This window comes from Physeter macrocephalus, chromosome 7 (assembly GCF_002837175.3).
Source record: "Physeter macrocephalus isolate SW-GA chromosome 7, ASM283717v5, whole genome shotgun sequence".
NCBI lineage: Eukaryota > Metazoa > Chordata > Mammalia > Artiodactyla > Physeteridae > Physeter > Physeter macrocephalus.
This window is the reverse complement of record NC_041220.1, coordinates 14415335-14422752: the sequence shown is the minus strand read 5'-3', so window position 1 is coordinate 14422752 and position 7418 is coordinate 14415335.

Genomic DNA, 7418 nt, shown 5'->3' with positions numbered 1-7418 from the left:
GTGTGTGTGTGTGTGTGTGTGTGTGTGTGTGTGTGTGTGTGTGTGTTGTTCATGGTGAAATACATTTCTTTTGGCCTGAGAATAAACAGGAAGCTCTTGTTCTTCACCCTCTCTTTTCTTTCCTTCTCTTCCATCTGGTGGACAGAGGAAGCTAGGCATCTGAGCTGGGGGTGGAACACGGGGCCCAGTGCATGGGATTGGAGCCTGGGTAGCATGAAGAGGGTGTCTCTGCAGAGGCTTCCTGTCACGGATGTCAAACACTAGGTAATGTGCTTGTAGGGGCTGGGTGGTGGCAGGAGCCCCTGTGTATAGGGTATGGCAGTTTAAGCAGAAGGCGAAGGGCTTCTCTGTGTGTGGAGAGCTGGGTTAGTTACGTACAGAAGGACTAATGAAAAAAATAAGCATTTGAGGAAAATAGGAGTAAGGTTTCTCACTGTCAGAGGAGGGAGTTACAAATATGGAAATGGACAAAACTGTATTGTTGAATTGGAGATTTTGATATGAATTTATGGTTTTCAATATGTAAAACAGACGATATAGGAATAAACATAGATTATAAATGTGGAGTGGGTGTGCATTCCTACATCTATTCCCTAGCTCTTTTCCTTCTCAGGGCTTGGGTTCAGCAATGAGCATATCTAGCTCTCAGATTTTAGTTTCCAAATAAATTACCCACTAAAAAGATGCAGGGCTCCTGAAAAAACAGGCTAATTCTAGGGATGGTAGCAATGTTAATTTCCTGACTTTGATGGCTTTATTGTGGTCGTGTAAGAAAAGAGAATGTTCTCCTTTTTAGGCAATACTCACTAAAAATATTCAGCTTATTCTCAAACAGTATAGTAAAAACTTTCCTTGTGTGGTGCTTGCAACTTTTCTGTAAGTTTGAGATTGTCTCAAATAAAAAGTAAACAAACCAAATAGGCATATATAGTTTGTTCTTTACATGTCTAGAGTTACCAATTCATGTCTAGCCAAGCATTATACAAGCGTTGAGGCTGTTGTTATTGCTGAAACTTTAAGTTAAATGTTGCTCTGCCCAGCCGCAGTAGAGTATGTATCCAATGGGTTTATGAATTCTCAGGTTTTAATGACTATTCAATTCATAAGAAGTCAAAAAATATTTCTCAATAGGTGCCAGAGGGACTTCCCTAGTGTTCCAGTGGTTACGAATCCGCCTTCCAATGCTGCGGGTTCGAGCCCTGGTCAGGGAACTAAGATCCCACTTGCTGCGGGGCAGCTAAGCCCGTGGGTTCTAAAGCCTGTGCGCCGCAACTACTGAGCCTGCACGCTCTGGAGCCCACGCCCTACAACTAGAGAGACGGCCGTGTGCCGTAACAAAGAGCCTGCTCACCGCAACTGAGACCTGATACAGCCAAATAAATAAATAAATATTTTTAAAAAGAGGCGCTAAAAATTGAATATTAACTTGAAATGCATTCTTCTACAGGTTATTTAAAATAAAAATGTCAAAGTCATGATGAATTATCCTAAGCAGTGTTCTGATCAGGTTACAAACATTAAAAAAAAAAAAAAATCAACCAGCCAACCAAACAAACCCAAAGAACCCCCGAAAGTTTTGTTTTCACCATTGTTTGTAGTCTTACCTTAACAGCTGGCAATTATGAGAAAGAATTAAGCAATTGTCCTATCTTTCCTATGTGAATGGTATTTCAGAATAATCAGATGGTCTTGCCTTAGCTCATCAGGAAAATTTCTTTTCAGAATAATCCCATCTAATAAGGATAGAAGAAATGAAAGACAAATCAACATTTTGCAACCCCTAATGAAAATTTTTATTTAAGCAATCATTAACAATGAATGAAACAATTAGATCAAAGTTTGTTGGGGGAATTTGACCACGGAAGGATCAGTTTGTCACCACTGGAACCCATTCATCAATCTTCACATCATTTAGAGTAGAAGACACTGATATTATGTGCTTCCTGATTTTTCATGCATTATGAAGTACTCAGACTCATGAAGTATTCTTTAAAAAAAGAAGAAAATGGATCTGAATTTAAAATATGGGGGATACCATATTAAATTAAATGGCATCACGAGAATGCAAAAAGACAAACCCACATCATGTAACATTCTATAGAACAAATGTTCATTTTCATCAAGTCTGTGACATGAAGAAAAAAGGAGGGAGGTGAGGAAGGATTGCTCTTGATTAAGATAGTCTCAAGATATAGCACCAAAAGCTATATGTGTGGACCTTGTTTGGATTTGGATTTGATAGTAAAAGGATTGTTTTTTAAAGGCAGTTGATGAAATGTGAATATAAATTCAGTATTGGGTGATATCAATGAGTTATTGTTAATTTTTTCTAGGTATGATAAAGGCAATGTGGTTATCTAAAAAGCTGTCCATACCTTCAGAGTCACATTTAGACAGATATAGGGGTGAAATAACATGTTTATGATTTGCTTTGAAATACTTTATTAGCAAGATCAACACTATGAAAAAGGAAAAATGAAGCAAATGTACAAAAATCTTGATAATCGCTAGATATGGGTGATGACCATTAGCTCTACATGCACATGAAAATTTTCATAATAAAAACTTGTTAAAAATTCAGTGGCATCTCACTGTATCATATATCAACCACATAGTTCAGCATTTAAATCCCAGTTATCTGGTCCTAACCTATGTTTCTAGCCTGAGATTTCATTATTCCTTTTGCACAGTTTCTCACATTGTATTTCAGGGATCATCTATGTGCATACGAATCACTTGGGATATTCGTTAAATAGACAGATTCCTGGGCCCCTGCTAAATCTACCAAATCAATTTTGTGAAAGGGACCCAGGACTTGTATTTCAAACAAGCACCCCAAGAGATGTCTCACCTTGAGAACTATTTTTCTAGAAGTTTTCCTGTGCTTTATTCAGCTATTTTATAGTTCTCAGAACTTGTAATTTCTGTCACCACAAATACGCTAATCCAGACACCTGTTATCCAGTCCTACTTACTAAAATGTAACCTAAGTTTCAAAGTCTAGACCAAATGCTTCCTTCTCTAAGAATTCTTCTCTTGTCATCTCTGGAACCACCATTTATCCTTCAGCAAGGAGGTGAAAGCAAGGTGTCTTTGGGTCTGCTACTACACTAATGGCTTGTTAGAGAAGTTCAAATTTGCATTCGTTACAGTTCCTAAATTTGCCTAAGGTTCCTTGACCATAGTATCTGCATCAGTTATCTATTGCTGCATAATAAATCCCTCCCCCCAAGCTTCGTGGTTTAAACAACAAACATTCATTACATCACAATTTCTGTGGGTAGGAGATTCTGGGGCTGCTTACTTGGGTGGCTCTAGCTCAAGGTTTCTCAAGAGGTTTTAGTCGAGAGGTCAGCTCAGGTTTTAGCATCTGAAGGCTTGACTGGGACTGGAGGAACCACTTCCCAGGTGGTTTATTCACAAGGCTGGAGAGTTAGCGCTGGCTGTTGGCAGGAGGCCTAAGTTTTTTGCCCTGTGGATCTTTCCATACGGCTGTTCACGTGTCCTATGGCATATGGGCACCTTGCTTATCGAGAGGGAATGGTTCAAGAGAGAAAGATGAAAGCTGTACTATCTTTTAGACCTACGTTCAGAAGACACATTCTGTCATTTCTACCGTATTCTAGTTATTAGAGGTGAGTTACTAAGTCAAGACCACACCTAATGACAGCGCAATTAGGCCTGGAAGTATGAATTGTGGACAGTACGTTAAAACTACCGCCATATTCCTTTGTTTCATGTTAATTTCCCTGTTTCCTTTGCAAACTTTAATTCCTCTTTATTTAACTAAGAAGGGAAGAGACATTTTCAGTAATGTGAGATAAATGTAGCAGAGGTTCTAAAAGTTGTATGTGAAGGTTAAAGTAGCTGAACCAATTTAGCAAATCATGAGTGAAAAGTCAGACTTTCTGTTTCTGAAGCTATTTCTAATGGCATTTGTTCCAAAATTTGCAAGTCAACTATCTAGACTCTCCACAGAAACCACATTCTGGCAGCTAATTTGCATTAACTTTCCTTTCTTTTCATTTTTGTGATATCTCTTTATTTCAAAGTCACATTTGTGAATTTGTTTTAATTTATATAGCTATGTTCTGAGCATTTCTCTAATGCTTATTGGTGATGGTTAGGGATAGTGGTATGCTGGTAAATATATGACAATTGGCTCTCTGAAAAAAAACATGCATGTATACTTATATAAGTTTATTAAAAATTTTATTGACATGAAGCATGTGTGGCACACAATTTATAAACAGTAATAGTTGATATTTTATTGTAAATTTCCTGTAGCCATTGATTCTCACAGAATACTTTCATTGATTTTTGTCATTCTTGTATCTATAACTAACTAATGGTTTCACTGATGAAAAAATATAGTTCCTACATAGATGCTGATTGATATTTTCATTTACTGTTAATGAATAAGATGAAAGTGAAACGATGAGGATGTGTATTGGAATTCACTTGAGAGTTAATGACGTGAGCAATTTGCTGACTAGGATAATGATTTTTGCTGACTAGGATAATGATTTTCAAATACAGGAAGAATATGTGCTCATTTTTTTTATTCCTAATTATTTGTTATTCACAGTGCAATGGCTGCAGACATTGACAAAGTTTTAAGTTTAATCTGCATTATTAACATTTTCTCTATCACTTTAAGTCTAGACAATCAAGAAAACAATAAATTAAGCCTTGATTTTGGCATTTGCCAATTTCTGTTGGTGTAGATTCTCCTGTTGCTGAATCAAATGGATATATTTGTCCCTTGACCATACTTTAATTGATCTCCTTTTCGATTTTAACATAGTTAGAAACACTCTTTGCAAAATTTTCTTTTCCCTTGAGTTGAGGACACTATATTCTTCTCCCTTATTTCTCCCTACTTCTCAGGTTGTTCCTTCTTAATTTCTCTTAAGGAAATTTTTCCCTCTAGTTGGTTTGGGATCATGCTTTCATTTCCTTACTCCACATATATCATCTATATGCCAGTCGTTACCAAATTCTTATCTATCACCAGGTCCTTTTTCATGGTTTCCATTGCTCTTAAAATAAACACAAACATTAACAACCAGCAGTAATCTGGGGAATCAGGGAATGTTTCCTAAAGAAGTAAGACCTGAAAGTTGAATAGGGGGTAGCTAAAGAAAGAGAGAAGGATGAAGAGCTACTATAACAACAATGTCAAGAACAGCAATAGCAACAAAGGATCTTTGACCATGGACTGAAGAGCCCTGCTTTACTGGGCCCTCAATATCTCTTCTGCCTTGCCTCTCTCCTCCTCTCCTACTCTCCTATGGTGTTTTAGCCAATTGGTCTTCTTTTCTTTGCTCTATGTATCCAACATCTTCCCATCTCAGGGCCTTCACACAGCTGTCTATTATACTTTTCCTTTCTTGCCTGGCTCCTCTTTGTCTAGCTACCTCCTGTTCGACTTTTAGATCTTACATTCTAAGGAAGCATTTTCTGATCTCCCAGATTAAGGTTGGTTCCCTCTTTTACACTTTTATGGTACCTTATATTTGTTTCCTTTAGTATTGAAAATCATTACCCAACAACACTTTGTGTAACTATTTATTTAATGTTGATCTCCCCTCTGTCACCCCCTGTCCCTGCCAGTGAGGCTATTCTGTTCAGCATCGGGGCAGTTGAAAAAGGAAGCTGGATGGCTTCCAGTGGATGAGTCATTTATATCACCTGGTTGTCCCATGCTTCCCCTGTGGTAGTTGGACTCTGGTGGCACTGGTACAGGGCACAAAGATCTGCACATTTTGTGTTCACCCCCGAAGGTCCATCTACATGATTCCTCCTCATATCTCCTTGTTTCCACTCTTCCATTCTTAGTCGCTACAAGTCCCTGATTCACAAGCCACTGCCCGGGAATCTGGGTGTATACTTACCTTAGGCCATTCCTTTCTTCATTGACACCTGATGGTAAAGTGAGCCATGCAGGACTTCCCCTCAACACCGTCTTTCAGGGATTCTCTGAGACGAGCTGTAGTGCAACAGCAGACTATTTTCAGCTTGCAGAAATATCAAGTCACCCTATCCGTGAACCAGGCTTCAGTTCTTCCTTCTCTGTTACCTGTTCCTTTTCTGTTAGCTCACTAAAGATGAGACATTGACGTAACGGAGTAATGTAAGGGGCTGGGACACCTGTTCATATAACTTACTTATGCTCTCCTGAACTTACTTGGGTCTGATCCAGAATGTACTATTTCCACAATATGATGGATGGCTACTATGCCCTCCCCTTTCCCCCTCCCCCCTTCCCCCACCAAACTTGTGATTAATGTGATATCCAGATCAAGGTGAGCAGCCCCAGCTGCACAGTCACTTAATACCCCTTGGTTAGGAGTTCAGCCAGTAGCATCCAGGATCTGTTTGGAATGGTGACTAGGTCTCTGCTTCAGATGGCATAGCCTTGTTCCAAGCCCTTAGAGGTCTGTGTTGTGACTTTTCTACTGGGGCTTGCAAAAGACTCTAAGTGGCAACCTAATATTCCACAAATACCTCTAGCACCACAGGATCTGCTGAATCACATGATCTTAGGGACAAGGATGCTTGTTCCACAGCTTAACTCTGTTGCAAAGCCCCACTCAAAACTACATGCTTCTGAGTCAGCTGCCAACTGATAAATAAGTCAGAGCTGTATTTCTAAATGTGGCATGTTCTTTCTCCAAAATCCAAAAAAAGACTACGAGGCATTATGCTTTTCTTAGTGATAAAATGTATGAGGAGTAATACCTTGCCGGTTTCTTTGGGCATGTCTTAGCATGTCACAAACTTCTGAAATTCTAAAAACATCCTCAATTTGGCAGGATCCTGCATCTTTATAATATGCCTCACAGGGGCCTTTCTTACAAAGCTACTTTCTGCTTCCCAGCTCCAATTAACGTGATGTCATCAGTAGAATGGACCACTATGGGGTTCTGCAGAAGTTCCAGGTAAACAAGCTCCGTTTATCACAAGAACGTTAACATGACATTGGGTCAAGATTATGAATGTACTGTGATTCATGCTAAGTGAATGTGAACCGCTTCTTATCATCCTTCCTGGTGAATCCTCCAGATCAATAGCTGCATAATAAGTGCAACAGTTGCTTGGCAGCTGAGATTGGGGCTCCCACTTGGTTAGGTTCACAGTGGTCTACTGTCGTCTGCTGTGATCCATCTGATTTTTGCAGGTGTTGGAGTGGCAAATTAAATAGGGACATGATGGAGACCACTCCTCTACCATCTGGTGGTGCACACTTTTGAGAGCGATCCTAAATCTCCGTAGTTCCACCCAGCGTGCGGCGTTTTTCTGATTTACTATCTTGGAGGGAGTGTACTTTCAGAAGCTTTCATTTGGCCTCTTCTGCCACTGTGGGCTTTAATCCAAGGTTTAGGGAGCAAATGTAACAGTTTATAACAGTTGCT